We start from the raw sequence: 17,657 nt of genomic DNA on the forward strand, positions 1-17,657 counted from the left end.
GTCAGGCACTTGTGTACAAGCTATCTGTAAGCCAAAACGTCATGTGGGTGGGGTCAGAGGATATAAAATTGTCCTCAGATGACTCTGCTTTTTAGTTACTGGGCAGCATTCATGAGCATTTTATGGGAACGTTTCTTGTTTAGTTAATATGAATGCAGTCTTGGCCTATTTTTCCACTCTAGTAGAATGGGTGTTATTACATATTGGGGGTCTGAGCAACCATACCTGCAGCATTCTAAGGACATTATGCAGTTTATTGGGTTATCGGTCCATGGCAGGTCATACTAATCAGACGGCGGCAAAAATAACTGAATAGGGTCTTATGGTAACATTAAAGTGTACATAGGAAAATGCTCCTATTTGATTAACCCCTCTCCTGATCTCTACACCCTCCATGCAACCTTCTTTCATTTCTGCTTTTTCCTATCTCTTCTTTCTTCCCATAACCTTCCCCCCCCCTCCCCCCACTAATCAATATGTCTTTGGCTTTGTGATCTTTTTTGTTTCTACGGTAACAAATGTTCCATCATTTGTTTCATCAATGAGAATATTCATGGGGATATGTCGCAGACATTTGGGGGATCAATGCCTTTATATTCCACAGTTAAGAACTGGGATGCCAAATTTAAAATGGGCCACTTCAGCATCAATGATAGGGAACGTCCTGGACAACCGAGAGTGGTGGTTGTTCCGGAGATCGTCGACGTGTTTCTGTCATTATCCATGAACATTTGGACATGAGGAAGCTATCTGCAAAGTGGGTCCCCAACTGTTTGACAACAGATCAGAGAAGCATGTGAGTGAAAACTTCCTGGTCCATTTGTCTGCGTTTCTGGAATAATAACTTCATGGATCTGCTGGTCACTATGGATGAGACCTGGATTTATTTGGATCACCCTGAAAACAAGGAGCAGTCAAGAGTAGAGACAAAGTGGTTCTCATCCAAAGAAGTTCAGTGTGCAAAAATTAACCACTAAGGTGATGGCGTCTGTGTTCTGGGATAAGGAGGGCATGCTGCTAGTGGACTACCTTCAAAAGGGTACCACCATCAATGCAAGGTATTACATTAAACTTTTGGACCAATTGAAGGCAGCTCTGAAGGCCAAAAGGCACGGCAAGCTGTCTAAAGGAATCTTGTTCCTGCAGGACAACGCCTCCGCTCACACTGCACAAGCGATCACGGCAAAACTGGCAGAGCTGGGCTTCCAGCTTGTACACCACCCACCTTATTCACCAGATCTAGCTCCCTCCAACTATCACCTGTTTCAAACCTGAAGAAACACCTGAAGAGTACCAAATTTCACACCATTTCTGATGCCATGGCTGCTACGAATGCCTGGTTTGATGCACAACCAAAATCCATCTTTTTTTCTAGGCTAACAGAACTTGTAATACCAATGTAAGAAGTATGTTCACATCAGTGGAGAGAATGTGGAATAAATGTAAAGTTTAATAATCCTATCTCGTTTGTTTCTGGGTAAAGCTAAAGACTTAGCAGCCCCTCGTAACTGAGGGGTTTTTGTTTTTTTTTTTTTTTATTTTAATGCATGACACCATTCATTTCACCAAGTCATGTACAGACAAAATGTAAAGTTGGGTGAAATTGTGGTAACTGCAATTCCGTCATTCTCTTTCAGGTTTTGTTTTCCCGACCCTCATTGTGCAGTAAATATGTTCTGGTAACCTAATTCTCGAGGTCTGCACAACTACAGTGCCGCCAAACCTTTTCTTTTGTGAAGTTTTTCACATTTTTTGGCAGTATTTTATTTATTTTTATTTTTTTTTTTTATGTTAGAGTTGCCATTTTCTAAAAATAATTTTTCGTGCATGGATCTGTCAGGGATATTTTTTTTTTTTTCCGTGATGTCCTGCTGTCCGTTTCATTGATAGAATCTTGGGGGACATGTGACCTCTTGGTTAATTTTATGGAACTTTTTTCTGCGGTGGCTGAAAAATTGTAAAGTTGCAAATCTTATTTGTCAGCATCTGCTCTGAATAGTGGCAGAGTTTCTGAGCCGACTCCATACAAGAGCACGTATGTGTGAAAAGGGTGGAGGCCTGTCACCAGGTTGTATGTATTTATTGTAAGTGATATTTTTATGGATAGATTAGATCTATTACAATAGATATTTTTGCTTTCACTTAAAGTACCGTCTCACTAAACAACGTACCAGCGATTCCGACCACGATACGACCTGGTAAGGATCGCTGGTGAGTGGCTACATGGTCGCTGGTGAGCTGTCAATCAGGCAGATTTCACCAGCCACCAGCGACTCCTGTAACGATGCTGCGCTTGGTAACCAGAGTAAAAGTAAATATTGAATAACTAAGCAAAGCGCTTTGCTTGGTTACCCGATATTTACTCTGGTTACCAGCGTACACCGCTTAGTGCTGGCACCCTGCACACGTAGCCAGGGTACATATCAGGTTACTAGGCAAAGCGCTTTGCTTAGTTATCCGATATTTACCCTGGTTACGTGTGCAGGGAGTCAGCGATAAGCGGTGTACGCTGGTAAACAGGGTAAATATCGGGTAATTAAGCAAAGCACTTTGCTTAGTTACCCGATATTTACCCTCGTTACCAGCGTATGCTGCTTACAGAGTCTGTGCTCATTAGTCTTCTGCAGTCAAAAACACCGATGTGTGCTGCACAGCGGGAGAACAACGAGCAAAAAATGAACCAGAACAGTGTGCAACGATCAGCTATTTCACAGCAGGGGCCAGGTCGCTGCTTAGTGTTACACACAGCGAGATCGCTAATGAGGTCACTGGTGCGTCACAAAACCTGTGACTCAGCAGCGATCTCGCTATGTGAGAAGTACCCCTTATGGGCCTGTTAACAAAAAAATAAATGGAAATGTCTGATCTGACCGTTCCCATTTTAGGTGGAGAACAAAAAGTCCACTTGGCTGTAACAAGACCTCCAAGGGTGGACAGATGTTTCTCCAGAAGGTGGAGCTGATATGACATCTAGCTATCAGTACCCAGAAATTGACTTGACTTTGAACCCTGACCAGGTACTACGTACTATTGGTTCTGATTGCACAGTTTCTTAGTAGCGGTGTATTCAGTTTGTTTTTTTTTTTGGGGGGTGGGTGGAGAGTCTTGATACTGTCCTTGTGTCCCGCAACAATTCAAGATACCATTCACTGTGGTCTTCTGAGAAGCTTTAGGATAGCATTAAGGGTGGGTGGAAGATGATGGGCTTTCTTCCCAGGTGTGGGGAAGCAAAGTTCTGTGGTGCCGTCATGAGCTGGTTATACTTTTTGTATTGACGTTCTAATAAAGCCGTATATGAAGAAAGGAAACTGCAGCAATAGTGTAACATTATGATGCTCGTACAACCACTATTTCTGACTTGAGGGCTTTCTCTGGGCCGGTATAATTACATGTGGGTGGTATAGAATCCTTCCGGGTTCTGTATGTAGAAGGGGCACAAATATCCCAGTATTAGTCCAGTAGTGTAATGGTTCCTCTGATACGGCCGTCTGCACTGGTGAATATCCGCGCTAGAACTGAATCAGGAGTATGATATCATTTGTTCAGAATTGTGCATAAAGTGCTGATTGTTTCCCACGTCTCCATGAATACAAACAATACATTGACTCTCTGGGGGGAGGATTTCATCACAATGCAGTAGAACTTTAATCTCTCGATTGGCTTTCCTTAGCGGTAACTTGCCATGAAATCCATATGTTAGGCCTCTTTTACACTATTTTATAGCTTTTTTTATTTTTTTTTTTTTAATTTAAAAGATTTTTTTTACAGTCCTGTGAAAGACTGCAAAAAATGGCAACCTTTCCTACCAATCCTAAAGCTTGCTGCCTTAGGCTATGTGCGTAATTCATGCAGTTACGCTGTGCTTTGTAGCGCAGCGTACCTGCATGCGTCCTGCGTCCCCTGCACAGTCTATGGAGATTGTGAAGGGGCCGTGCACACGTGGAGTCTTAGAGCGCAGCGCTTCGGCTGCTGCCCGAAGCGCTGCGTTCTAAGAAGTGACATGTCACTTCTTCCGTGCGCTTTGCCGGCAGCTCCTGCTCTATCTATGGCAGGAGCTGCAGGCAGAGAGCATGGAATCGGCTTTTTTTTTTTCTATGGACATTTTCTGCAGCGATTTGAAGCGCACGTGTGCTCTTCAGATCGCTGCAGAAATTTCTGCAGGGCTAGTACGCAACGTGCGCACATAGCCTTATGGAAAAGAAAACTATACAAAAGATAAAAAAAAAAACCCATAAACAATAACTCAATGTACATTTTCCAACAAAAATGTCTCAAATGGCTAAAATTGCAAAGTGCTTGGAAAACAAACAATTGTGCAATTTTCCGCTTACAAAAATTCCTGAGTTCTCAAAAATTTTCGTAGTGTGTAGCTCGCTGCTAAGGTTAGCCTCCATTCTGCAGTCCCAGCCTGGCCGGTGAAGTACGGTAGGTAAGGCATAAGCTAGCTAAATGCTTTCCAGCCCAGCGCTGTCCACCGGCCAGCTTCTACTGTGCTGCAGAGGAGCGCTGCCTCTGTGAGCCGCCTGGGAGAGTGCTCTGTTCAGACTGGTGTGCCCATGCTGCTGGTGTGTGCTATCAGACAGGGGCGCACTGCCCCATCAGAACTGAATTTCATCTTGGTAAAGCCCCCTTTAATTTGCTATAGATTTAGATTTAACATCTTGCTCCAATAGTTTACACAAAATGCCAACCTTTCTGCAGAGTCATGCTGCCCTAACCAGTACAAAATACCGACGGCGGCCATCACTACAAAGTCTTCTTTCTGCTGGAAAGGCTTAAGGCCTCATTCGCACTTCAGTATTTTTCATCAGTGCATGTATGCCAAAGCCAGGAGTGGAATTTAGATTAAAAGCTAGACTTGTATGTGTGACACCGCTTCTGTGGATTGGAAGTGCTCCTGGTTTTGGCATATAAATACTGATCACAGATTCTTGATTTTGTCACCATAGACTTATGAGGGCCTGTGTGTGTTTTTTTTTTTTTTTGGAATGAGCTTGAGTTTTGAATGACATTTATCTTACATTTTTCATAAAGAAAAACTCCATGGCCATAAAAGGGTTAAGCAGGCTTGGAACACCAGCATGCTTCTTGCTGCATTTTACCATTTGGGTATAGAGGTGGATCAGTCCGGGCTGGGCAGGGAAAGGCTGTTGGGGGAGGCACCCAGTAGACTCCTTACCATCCCTGGCGCGTTCTAATCCATGGCCATAAAAGGGTTAAGCAAGCTTGGAACACCAGCATGCTTCTTTCTGCAGTAAGCTGCATTTTACCATTTGGGTATAGAGGTGGATCAGTCCGGGCTGGGCAGGGAAAGGCTGTTGGGGGAGGCACCCAGTAGACTCCTTACCATCCCTGGCGCGTTCTAAGGCTATGTGCCCACCGGACTCTGTACCCGCAAATTTTGCCGTGGAAAAGCTGCGTATTTATATGGATTTTTCTAGAGAAATCCGCAGGTGTTAGCAAGTACAGACACTCCCCATGTTATCCTACGGGACATGGGGAGCGCTGTCTCCATGCTGCGGTATGTGCGGCTGCTGAATATGCTGCGGATGTCTCGAAGCTGCATATAACTGCATGTCAATTATTCCTGCGTAATTCCTGGCCCACTATTATGGAAATAGAAGCTGTGACTTCCGCAGGTAAATCTCATGAAAATCCGTAACGATTTTGCTGGAATCCCGCAGCTATGTATAGCTGCAGATTCCGGGAAACCCGTGGATATATCCGCAGGTACAGAGTCCCGTTGGCACATAGTCTTAAGCTGTGCCAGGAGGCTTTTTGTAGTGAGGCAGCCCGTCTATTTGGTGAGGGCAGCTGTAATCTACTGGCAGATTCCATGTAGAATGCCAAAGAAAAATGATGACTTTTGATTCATGTCCAGTTTTGTTACAAAGACTATATACACTTCTGTATTGTTACTGTCAATGTAATGTTTTTTTGAGCAGTGCAATCCGTAGGATTTCACTGTGCATGCCTTTTTTTTTTTTTTTTTAAATCACAAACTTTATCTTGTCTTTCGGTGGCCGAACGTTCAACTGAGCGCCCGCCGGCATGTGAGCGCTCAGCTGACCGACTGGCCGCCGGCATGCCCAGCCGCCGGCATGTGAGAGCACTCAGCTGAGCAACCGACCGCCGGCATGTGAGAGCGCTCAGCTGAGTGCCCGCCTGCCAGCATGTGAGAGCGCTCAGCTGAGCGACCGGCCGCCGGCATGCCCAGCCGCCGGCATGTGAGAGCGCTCAGTTGTGCGCCCGCCCGCCGGCATGTGAGAGCGCTCAGCTGAGCGACCGGCCGCTGGCTATTGAGGCTGATCGTTTACAATAGTCTGCTGCCGGTAAAACTGGAAAGAAGAAGAAAAAATAAAAAAAAAGCTTGGTTGTTTTGTATGATCCGTAGCATCCGTTGCATACGTCACACAACCCAATGCTACGGAAGCCATCCAACCCAAGTGTGAAACTAGCCTAAGCTGTTGCCACCACCAGTGAGCTCTTATATACAGCATTCCATATCACTGTATACAAGAGGACAGGCTGCTGTGTAGAACGTAAAAATCACTTTTACAATACTCGCCTAGGGGGCGGTCCGGTCCGATGGGTGTCACTGCTCTCCAGTCCGGCGTCACTCTCCTCTCTGCAGAGATCGCCGTCCTCCTTCTACCCAGCTATATTCTACCCAGGAATAGCTGTATATGCTCACTGGTAGTGGCCACAGCTTATAAGGCCAAATCTGGTGACGGGTTCTCTTTTAAATTCATAAAAATTCCGTTTTTGAATTTGAACTTTTTATTTTTTATTCACGTTACCTCCCTAAAGGCCCCGTTACACACAATGATATATCGCCGGGGTCACTGATTCCGTGACGCACATCCGGCATCGTTACGAACGTCGTTGTGTGTAACACCGCAGGAACAACCTTTAACGATGGAAAATACTCATCTAATCGTCCATCGTTTACGCGTCTTTCCTTTTTAAAAAATCGTTGATTGTTGAGGACACAGGTTCTTCGTCGTTCCTGCGGCAGAACACATCGCTACGTGTGACATCTCGGGAACTACGAACAGCTTACCTGCGGCCGCCAGCAATGCGGAAGGAAGAAGGTGAGCGGAATGTTCGTCCCGGTCATCTCCGCCCCTCCGCTTCTATTGGGCGGCCGCTTAATGACGCTGCACGAACCGCCCCCTTAGAAAGGAGGCGGTTCGCCGGCAACAGCAACGTCGCTAGGCAGGTAAGTGCGTGTGACGGCTCCTAGCGATATTGTGCGCCACGGGCAGCGATTTGCCCGTGACGCACAAACGACGGGGGCGGGTGCTTTCACCGGCAACATCGCTAGCGATATCGCTGCGTGTAAAGCCCCCTTTAGAGTGATCGAAAATGAGCATGAAGCAGTTTGTAACAATGAAAACCACGTCTTGCCCTGCAAATAAATCAGAACTCCAACAGCTCTGCTGAGGGAAAACTGTAAGGCTATGTTCACACTAGAAAAATGATTTTTCTTAAGAAATTTCTTAAGAGTGCACCTCTGTTAAAAAACGCACCAAAAACGCACGTGCGTTTTTGGTGCGTTTTCGGTCTGTTTTTGGTGCGTTTTTACTGCTGGTTGCTCCCTGCGTTATTGTGCCAATTATCTATGGCAAAAAACGCAGTTAGCTGCAGAAAAGAAGTGACATGCTCATTCTTTTTCTTAAGAAAATCTACTGAAAGAATTTTCTTAAGAAAAAAACGCAGTGTGTGCACAGCTAATTTTTTTTGCCATAGGTTTTGCTGGGGAATGTCTGCAGAAAGGTTACAAGAATTTCTCAAGAAATTTCTGCAGCAAAAACGGACCCAAAACGCAGGTAAAAAACGCAGTGTGTGAACATAGCCTAAGACTCCTGGCTCTCAGGACGCGCTGACACAAGAACAAATTGTTTGTTTTTTCCAGGGTGTACCGTATTTATGATACCAAAATAAAAAAGAAAACTATAGAAATTTGGCATAATCGACCTGACCTACAGTATAAAGTTAATGCTTTGTGCAGACTGGCGAGTAGAGTTTAAAACACAAACATATGGTCAGAATTGCTGTTTAGCATATATTCCTGTCCATAAGAAATGAAAGTTTTAGAAGTTGTATGTACCCCCAGATAATGCCACAGACAGATACAACTTATCCTGAAACATCAAGCCCTTAACCTTGCCAAAAAAAGTTATGGCTCCTGGATTATAACAATAAGTGAAAAAAATGGTCTATCATCGAGGCCAAAACTTGTTGTGCTGCCAAGGGACTAAAGTGCGTGGGGATAGATTTGCATCAGTCTGATGGATTTTGATCAGTGCTTTGCTTATCATTGATATTTGTTGTACCTTGAACACTACAGATACATTGGACAAAAATATTTTACTCTTTAAAACGCTCTTACCTGGAGTTAAGTTGCACTAAGTCTCTGTGATGTTCATTAATTGATTCTGACCCTCTGCTATATAACCTGATCTAGTTTCAGACCGTCCCTCCCAGTAATACATGCTGAATGTGGTGTCTTAGGCCCCTTTCACACCAGTTTTTTGCCGTCAGTCAGAATCCATTGGCTCGATAGATCCGTTGCAGATTGTGGAAAAACTAATGCGACGGATCCGTTTTTCGACTGATCTGACTAGCGTATCTGGCGAAAAAACTGATCTGTTGCATCAGTTTTTTTCATCTTTTTCTTACGTTTTTTGACGGATCCGTTTTTTTTAAAAATGATAGACAAAGAGGGATAGAAGGATGGATGAATGAATGGAGGGATAGATAATAGATGAGAAAGACATGTATAATGTCCCATTCCCCAGCATTTTGTAATCTTGCACCCTTTAGTGCCTTTCATGTGGCACTAAAGGGTGCTTAGCCTTGTATTTAGCCAAAAAATTATTACAAAGAGAGGTCCCCCCTATCTTTTGCAGCCACCTTGGTTAAAGCAGACGGCTGCAGCCTGCAGACCACAGCAGGCAGCTTCACCTTGTCTGGTAATCCAAAACAGAGGGCACCCCCACGCTAATATTTTAAATTAAATAATTTAAAACAAAAAAAACATGGGGTCCCCCCCAAATTGGATCACCAGCCAAGGTAAAGCGGACAGCTGTGGTCTGATATTCTCAAACTAGGGAAGTCTGCGGTTCTTGGACCCTCCCCAGCCTAAAAATAGCAGGCCACAGCCGCCCCATAAGTGGCACATCCATTAGATGCACCAATCCTAGTGCTTTTTCTCCAGCTCATCCCGATGCCCTGGTGTGGTGGCAAACTGGGTAATATAGGGGGTTTATACCAGCTGTGTAATGTCACCTGGCATCAAGCCCTGGGGTTACTGATGTCACGGCGTCTATCAGATACCCAACATCAGTAACCCAGTCCGTAATTAAAAAAAAAAAAATTGACAAATTTTTATTTAAAAAAATACTCCCCCACACATTCCCTCTTTCAACAATTTTATTGGAAAGAAAGATCAAATCCGGGTCCAGCGTAATCCAATAAGGGGGTCCCACGACGATCCATGCCATAGTCACTGTCCCAGTCAATGAAGAACAGGATGTTCCCCATTGGCTGGGAGAGTAGTGAAGTCACCTGAGCGAACATCGTTAGGTCTGGCCAGATCACTGCAGGGCATGACCAGCGCTGACTTCAGGAGGTTAGCGAGGTACATTACCTGCGGTGATGGAAACCGCTGCACTCCTGATGTCAGCGCTGGTCATTGAGATCAATGACTGCCGCATTCACAAGCTAAGTGTTGCGGGAGCCCGTGACGTCACCGCTAGTCAGTCTCTGGCCGCTCGCGAGAGCTGATGTGAGAACGCAGCAGGCATAGAAGGCAGTGACTACCGCTGACGTGAGGACTGCAGCAAACGTCATAATCGCATGTAATGAACTTTACTACTAACCTCGTGACAGCAGCGCTCATCATCCCCACGGCTGCTCGCAGTGCGGGCATCTGCTGACACTGCAGCTGCGGGGCTAGTGCGGGAGCAGGACATAGACTGCAGGGGCACCCGACGGAGGTCACATGGAAGTGCTTCCGTGCGGCTTCCAGGAATTTTGCAGACCCATTGACTTGTATTGAGTCACGGTCCATTATTACGGAACAGAATAGGACATGTTCCATAATATTGGAACGGACATACGGCATCCGATGTTTTTTTTTTTTTTTTTTTGCATGATCGCATGCACACGAAAGTTCTTCCATGTGCCATCCAATCCTACACAAGACATTGAAAAGATGGTCTTGTCAGTAGGTCTGCAAAAAAACAGGAACTGAACAGGACAGACGGAACGGTCGTCTGCATGAGCCCTAAATAATAAATTGGAGCATGCTCAGTTAACAAAAACGAATCTGTCGCCACATTCCGTCATTTGACGCATTACGAAGGATCTTGCGCCCATAGGCTTCCATTCTAGCAAACGACGGATGACTGATCAATCACTGCCCGATTTTTTGACGTAGACAAAAAACGTTACTTTGTCCGTCGTCTCCGTCTCCCGGACAAACAATTTTTGACGGATCTATTGAACGACGAATGAAACGTGAGGCCATCCGTGGCTAATACAAGTCAATGAGGAAAAAACTGATCCAGCGGCATCAGTCAGGTATGTGCCCATGATCAGGACTCGCTGTGTTCAGAATGCAGCAGGTCCTGACCGGCGGGGCGGCGCGTCTCTTCCGCAGGAGACCACAGGTGACTGTGCCCACAATCAGGATCTCTCGCTTGTGTTCTCCCTATGGACTACGCATGCAATTCTGCAGCAAACAATTGATATACTGCGGTCTGGAAACGTGCACCGCAGGTCAGTGTTTGCTGCGGAAAAAAGCATAGTGGGCATGAGATTTCTAGAAATCCTATCCACGGTGCTTGTACTGTACAACGCAGTATTTTGGACACTGCTGAAGCATGCTACAGCCAACATGCTGCAAATACTGATCGTGGGCACGCAGCCCACGTCTAAGATGCTGCCATCTTTCAGATCACTAGCCTGTGCAGGTAAGGCTGCTTTCACATATCCGGTTTTTCCTGTGCGGCACAATCTGGCTCTTTGCAGAAAAACTGCAACAGTTTTTTTTTTTTTTGCCGTCGGTTGCGTTTTTTTTTTTGCATAGGTTTACATTAGTGCCGTATTGTGCCGCATGGGCTTGCGTTCCGTCCGTTTTTTGCCGCATGCGGCAGATTTAGCTGATGCGGCGGCCGGATGGAACGTTGCCTTGCACGTTTTTTGGTCCGGCAAAAAAACCCGCATTGCGCCGCATCCGGCCGATGCGGCGCGATTTGCAATGAATGCCCTGCGGCAAAAAACGCATCCGGCCGCCGCATGCGGCTTTTTCCACTGCGCATGCTCAGTAGCCTGCCGTAAGCGGCAAAAACCGGATGGGCCGCATGTAAAAAACTTATGCAAAGGATGCGGTATTGTCGCCGCATTTGTTACATAGGTTGGCAAAAACCGCATGAGGCGGCCGAATGCGGCGCATTGCGGTTTTTTTTGCCGCACGAAAAAACGTGCTAGGCAACGTTCCATCCGGCCGCCGCATCGGCTAAATCTGCCGCATGCGGCAAAAACTGGATGGAACGCAAGGCCATGCGGCACAATGCGGCACTAATTAAAGTCTATGCAGAAAAAACGCAATCGGCAGCAAAAAAAAAACGGTTGCGATTTTCCTGCAAAGTGCCGGAGTGTGCCGCATAGCAAAAACCGGAGGTGTGAAAGCAGCCTTAGTTGGGCATGGCTGCACTACTGTGCGACCTGTAGTAGTCATGTGGCCATTAACCACCGCAGTTTTGTGCCACTACCATCTTTTTACAGTCACTTAATCTGTCACCAGGTTCTTTCTACCTCTCATTGGAGAACCGTATAATGTAGGAAAAGAGATCCTGATGCCAACGATGTATCGGGTTACTGAGTGCAGCTGTCAACCCAGAGTTCTTGGATGTAACATGTAGCAGAGCTCAGAAAGTGAACTGTCCACACCACAGCTATCTGTGGACATTGTCTATTGACAGTGATTTGTTTACCGTATATTAGGAGGGGGCATAGACGGACAACTGCTCACTAGCCCTATACACCAGGCAGTGATAATCTCCTGGTAACTAAACGTGTGGAAACAGCACTCGGCATAAGTGACACATCCTTGAATTCAGTATTTAAACTCTACACATCTTGCTGTTTCCAGATTCACCCCCTTCATGACCTTTGATGTACATTTAGGTCAGAGGTTGTGTCCCTGCATTTGATACAGGCTGCCACGCTGAACCCTCATCGTTAAGCCCACATATTCATCTACCTGTGGCTGTTAACCAGTTAAATCACATTATCAATCTGACAGTGGGATTTAACATGTGCCGGTGGGGAGCGCATCATTCCCTGCTCTCATTGGCCTTCCATGACCTGATCGATGGGTTATGACAGCCAAGGGTCAGCTGATGACTCGTGTGTCTCATGACAGTCTTCCTGTGAACACCAGCTGCGAGGCGATATTCATAGATGATGCACTGCTTTGTACAGCACAAGTGATCAGATGATCGCAGCTTCCAAGTCCCCTAAAGGGACTAATAAATACAATGAAAAGTGGGGGGAAAAAATGTTTCAAAATGTAAAAAGAACAAAAAACCCCCACATGCTGAAATCACCCCCCTTTTTCCCCATAGAAACGAATTAAAGAAAATAAAAATATACATAGGGTATCGCTGAGTTCAGAAATGTCTGATCTATCCAAATATAAAATGACTTAATCGATAAATGAAAAAATAATTTAAAAGCCAGAACTGCTTTTTTTTTTTTTTTTAGGTCACACTGATATTGCAATAAAATGTAATATGAGGAGAACAAAACATTTCCTCTACCCAAAAATGCCAGCTCAGAACGCAAAAAATAAGCAATCACTGAGCCCCAGATCCTGAAAAATAAAAATTACCGTATTTTTTGGATTATAAGACGCACTTTTCCTCCCACAAATTTGGGAGGAAAATAAGGGGTGCGTCTTAAAATCTGAATATAGCCTACCGGTGGGGCTGTCTGTGCGAGCTTCCGGGTGTGTGTGGGCGTCCGGGTGCCTGTGGCTGCGTGCTTGCTGCGTCTGTCCCGGCGGCCAGCTGCTTCTCTATGCGGCTGGGCGGGCGGCCTGCGGTGGCTGTACGGCGGGTGTCCCAGTGTGTCCGCGGTTGATGGCGCCGGGTGTCCGCGTGCGCAGATGGAGCTCTCATCCAAGAGCTCCATCTGCGCCCGCGCCGCTCCGGGAGTCATAGTGTGCGCAGATGGAGCCCTTGGATGAGAGATCAATCTGTGCATGCGCCGCTCCGGGCGCCATCACTTGAATCGGGACCTGTTACTGGGGCTGGTATATTCTCCCCAGTTAAAGGGGGAACGTAATCTGCCTGAATAGCAGACCTTGACAGGGTCTCCTAGGTCACAGCAGTTCCTGCTCTCTCCCCACACCTAGCGATCACATAATCAGTGGGTCAGCGTAGGAGGAAGTACTGACAGTGCTTCCTAATTTCTATAAACAGTGCTGTGTGTACAGTGATGGAGAAGGTAAACATGGTATTAAGCCATATATATATCTTTTCTTTTCTGAAGTTGCTTTGCAGTGTGGGTTGTGGAGCCAGCTGACAATCTTGTGCAAGCTGATTACTCTTCACTGACATTCCAGAACATCAATGCAGTGTAAAGTGTGGACGGCGCAGATATATAAAGGAAAACCATAAAAAGATTGTAGGGGCCACAAAAAGCCACAGCATAACTGCTGCATGGTACAAGCATACAGCATCCAATGTTATATGCTAATGACACTCAGCAGTGAGCGTGATCCGAGTGTCAGTCACTATGCTCCAATTCTCTCACAGGAGAGATTAATCTCTGCATCTTCTCCACTGCCTGTCTTTGCGTATATCGGACTGCACTTGGATGACATCAGAGTGCAGTCCAATGTTTCACACTCTCCCGTAGACTTGTATGGGTGAAATTGGTGTGATATACACGGTCAATCGCAGCATGCTGAAATTTTTCTCATGCTCTTCTGGTCCTGCTCTGTCTCATTGAATAATGTTGGTCTGAGCTCAATCTGAGATTTTCTTTTCGCATTGTACTTGTCTGATTCATATGCTCATGTGACCCCAGTTATGTGACAGTTCGGCTACGTTCAAATGGCCAGTAATCATTAGAATGGATCCAGCCGCAATCCATTGGCCAAAAAAAGTTGTGCAAACAGAACTTTCACCGTGCTGTGCAAATTAATTTGCCTAGCACTGTATTGTCTGTCTTTTAATGTGTATATGTATGTGTGTGTGTGTGTGTGTGTGTGTGTGTGTGTGTGTGTATATGTATGTATGTATGTATATATGTATGTATATATGTATGTATATATGTATGTGTATGTGTATGTGTATATATATATATATATATATATATATATATATATATATATATATATATATATATATATATATATATATATATATATATATATATATATATATATATATATATATATATATAATCTCTATATCTCTCTCTCTCTCTCAGATCCAGGTTCTCTTGCCTTGTCCATTTTTTTTTTTACAGTGTATACAGTACAGTGGCAGTGCCGCAACTTCCGGGTCACATGACAGCATTTGACCGGCGCTTGTTGCGCTGCCACTGTACTGGCGTGCGCCGCATCTGGCGAAAAGCCGGATGTGTGAAACTAGCCTTAAGGGGTTAATTATCCATAGACTTCAATTGTTAAAGGGAACCTGTCACCAGTTTTTCGGCCTATAAGCTGTGGCCACCACCAGTGGGCTCTTTTATATACAGCATTTTAACATGCTGTATATAAGAGCCCAGGCCGCTGGATATAACACACACTTTATAATACTCACCTAGGGGGTCGCTCCGTTGCAGACTGGTCAGATGGGTGGTGCTGTTCTCTGGAACCAGCGACTCCTATTTCGGCCATCTTAGTCCTCCTGCTGAAGCAGGCGTGTATGACGCGTCCTACGTCATACACACTCGCCGTCATTTAAGTCCCACGCAGGCGCACTTTGATCTGCCCTGAGCAGGGCTGATCAAAGTATTATAGTGCGCCTGTAGAGAACCTCAATACCGGCCTGTGTGCATGATGTAGGACGCGTCATACACGCCGGCTTCAGAAGGACCAAGATGGCCAAAAGAGGAGGTGCCGGTCCTGGAGAACAGCGCCACCCATCTGACCAGTCTGCACCACACTGACCCCCTAGGTGAGTATTATAAAGTGTTTATGTTCTCACAGCGGCCTGGGCTCTTATATACAGCATTCTAACATGCGATATATAAGAGCCCACTGATGGTGGCCGCAGCTTATAGAGCCCAAATCTGATCACAGGTTCCTTTTGAAAAGAATGTATCATATTAAAATGAATGCACATATCAAGGGTCTGTGAGCCACAAGTGGCCACCGAGCCACAGGTTGAGGAACCCTGACCTAACGAATGATTACTGAACATGTATGTGAATGTAGCCTTAGAGGATGGAAGGGCAGAAGAGGGAGAGATGAGAGCCAGGAGCCAAAGGCAGCCAGTAGTGTGTGCTATAGAGGGTGTTATAAGCAGCAGCATAGCCAGCTGTGCGATGGACTTGCACTGATGATACAACAGCACAATGGTAGGAAATGTTTGCAGTCTGTTTCTATAGTTGCTTTAATTTTGCAATTTGAACTCTTAAATCAATGCAAAGTTGTGTAATATGAAAAGAATATACTGTTTGATGGGAGCCAAAGAATCTATTGGATTCAGGATAGGATAAAATGGCATTTTGTAGCATAATTAAAGGTAAACAGTGCGAGGGTCTCCTTAATATATACCGTACCTTTAAAACCTGCTATCATAGGCATACAGTGGCATCTCTTACTGACTGTAAGGCTATGTGCCCACGTTGCGTATTTGCATGCAGTTATGCTGCGTATTGCACCGCAGCGTAACTGCATGCGCCCTGCGTCCCCTGCACAATCTAATCCATGCCCACGTGGCCAAATCGCTGCGTTCTAAAAAGCAACATGTCACTTATTCTGTGCGCTTTGCATGCTGTCTCCATTCTGTCTATAGGGAGAGGCAGCATCCAGAGCGCACCAATTCTGCAGTCACCAAAGTTTCAGAACGGAGCTTTTCAGCTGCGCTCTGAAGCGGACATGCAGTGACTTTACGCTGCGGTTCAGAGCGCACACATGGGCACATAGCCTAACTGCCACTGTAAGCTGCTTTCGAAATGGGAAAAAAAAGCCAAAAAACCCCAATCCTATACTGCCCACTATACATTCTCTTACTTGACGTCTCTTTAAGGTTTCCTGAGCTACTAAATGCAGTGAAAACAAGATGTAAATATATGGTTTCCTGAGGACAAGTGGACTCTTGGCCTCTGGGTGGATAGGGGGCTGTAGACAATAGGGGTATGTAGGGGTGAGGTAGCGAGTACCCGCCTGCTGCCGAGACCTCATCTGGGGGCGTCGGCGATCATTACTCCCCATGAATTAGTATTTTAGTAGTGGATTAACCCCTTATGTGCCTTTTCCAAGGTGCATGCACAATGGGGCAGAACTGATCAGCAGCACATTTACCCTTTTAATTTCTACAAATCCTACAAAAAATGCTGCAGTGTAAAGCCCCCCATACATAATGGATACGGTAATTGTCCCCCATGCACATACGCTTGGCTGGTGGGGGGGCTCCTGGATTCTCCTGTTCCTGGGGACAAGAGGACTGGCCATTGGCAATTGGACGGGCCTGATCCCACATCGGCGGGGCCTGATCCCACATCGGCGGGGCCTGATCCCACATCGGCGGGGCCTGATCCCACATCGGCGGGGCCTGATCCCACATCGGCGGGGCCTGATCCCACATCGGCGGGGCCCCTGATCCCACATCGGCGGGGCCCCTGATCCCACATCGGCGGGGCCCCTGATCCCACATCGGCGGGGCCCCTGATCCCACATCGGCGGGGCCCCTGATCCCACATCGGCGGGGCCCCTGATCCCACATCGGCGGGGCCCCTGATCCCACATCGGCGGGGCCCCTGATCCCACATCGGCGGGGCCCCTGATCCCACATCGGCGGGGCCCCTGATCCCACATCGGCGGGGCCCCTGATCCCACATCGGCGGGGCCCCTGATCCCACATCGGCGGGGCCCCTGATCCCACATCGGCGGGGCACCTGATCCCACATCGGCGGGGCACCTGATCCCACATCGGCGGGGCACCTGATCCCACATCGGCGGGGCACCTGATCCCACATCGGCGGGGCACCTGATCCCACATCGGCGGGGCACCTGATCCCACATCGGCGGGGCACCTGATCCCACATCGGCGGGGCACCTGATCCCACATCGGCGGGGCCTGATCCCACATCGGCGGGGCCTGATCCCACATCGGCGGGGCCTGATCCCACATCGGCGGGGCACCTGATCCCACATCGGCGGGGCACCTGATCCCACATCGGCGGGGCACCTGATCCCACATCGGCGGGGCCTGCTGGTGTAGTCTGTATAAAGGCCTTCCACTGGCCAATTACACTTCTTACTTAGTTTTAGGGTATGCAAAAGACTTATCCTGGACAGCGCCAGTTCCCATGAATAAGTGTTACATGTTACGATGAATGTAGAAAAGTTGGGTTGCTATGGGCAACGGCGTCCTGTATTCTGATTGTGCTAGAAACACCCCGGC

The 17,657-nt window shown here is 46.7% G+C and overlaps 1 protein-coding gene across 4 annotated transcripts in view; it reads left to right on the forward strand.

Moving 5' to 3' along the window:
- Nucleotides 1-17,657, forward strand: part of ANKRD17 (ankyrin repeat domain 17) — a 220,266-nt gene that overhangs the window by 41,663 nt on the left and 160,946 nt on the right. The window lies entirely within an intron of this gene.

The sequence above is a fragment of the Anomaloglossus baeobatrachus genome, chromosome 1 (assembly GCF_048569485.1).
Source record: "Anomaloglossus baeobatrachus isolate aAnoBae1 chromosome 1, aAnoBae1.hap1, whole genome shotgun sequence".
In the NCBI taxonomy this organism is placed as follows: Eukaryota; Metazoa; Chordata; class Amphibia; order Anura; family Aromobatidae; genus Anomaloglossus; species Anomaloglossus baeobatrachus.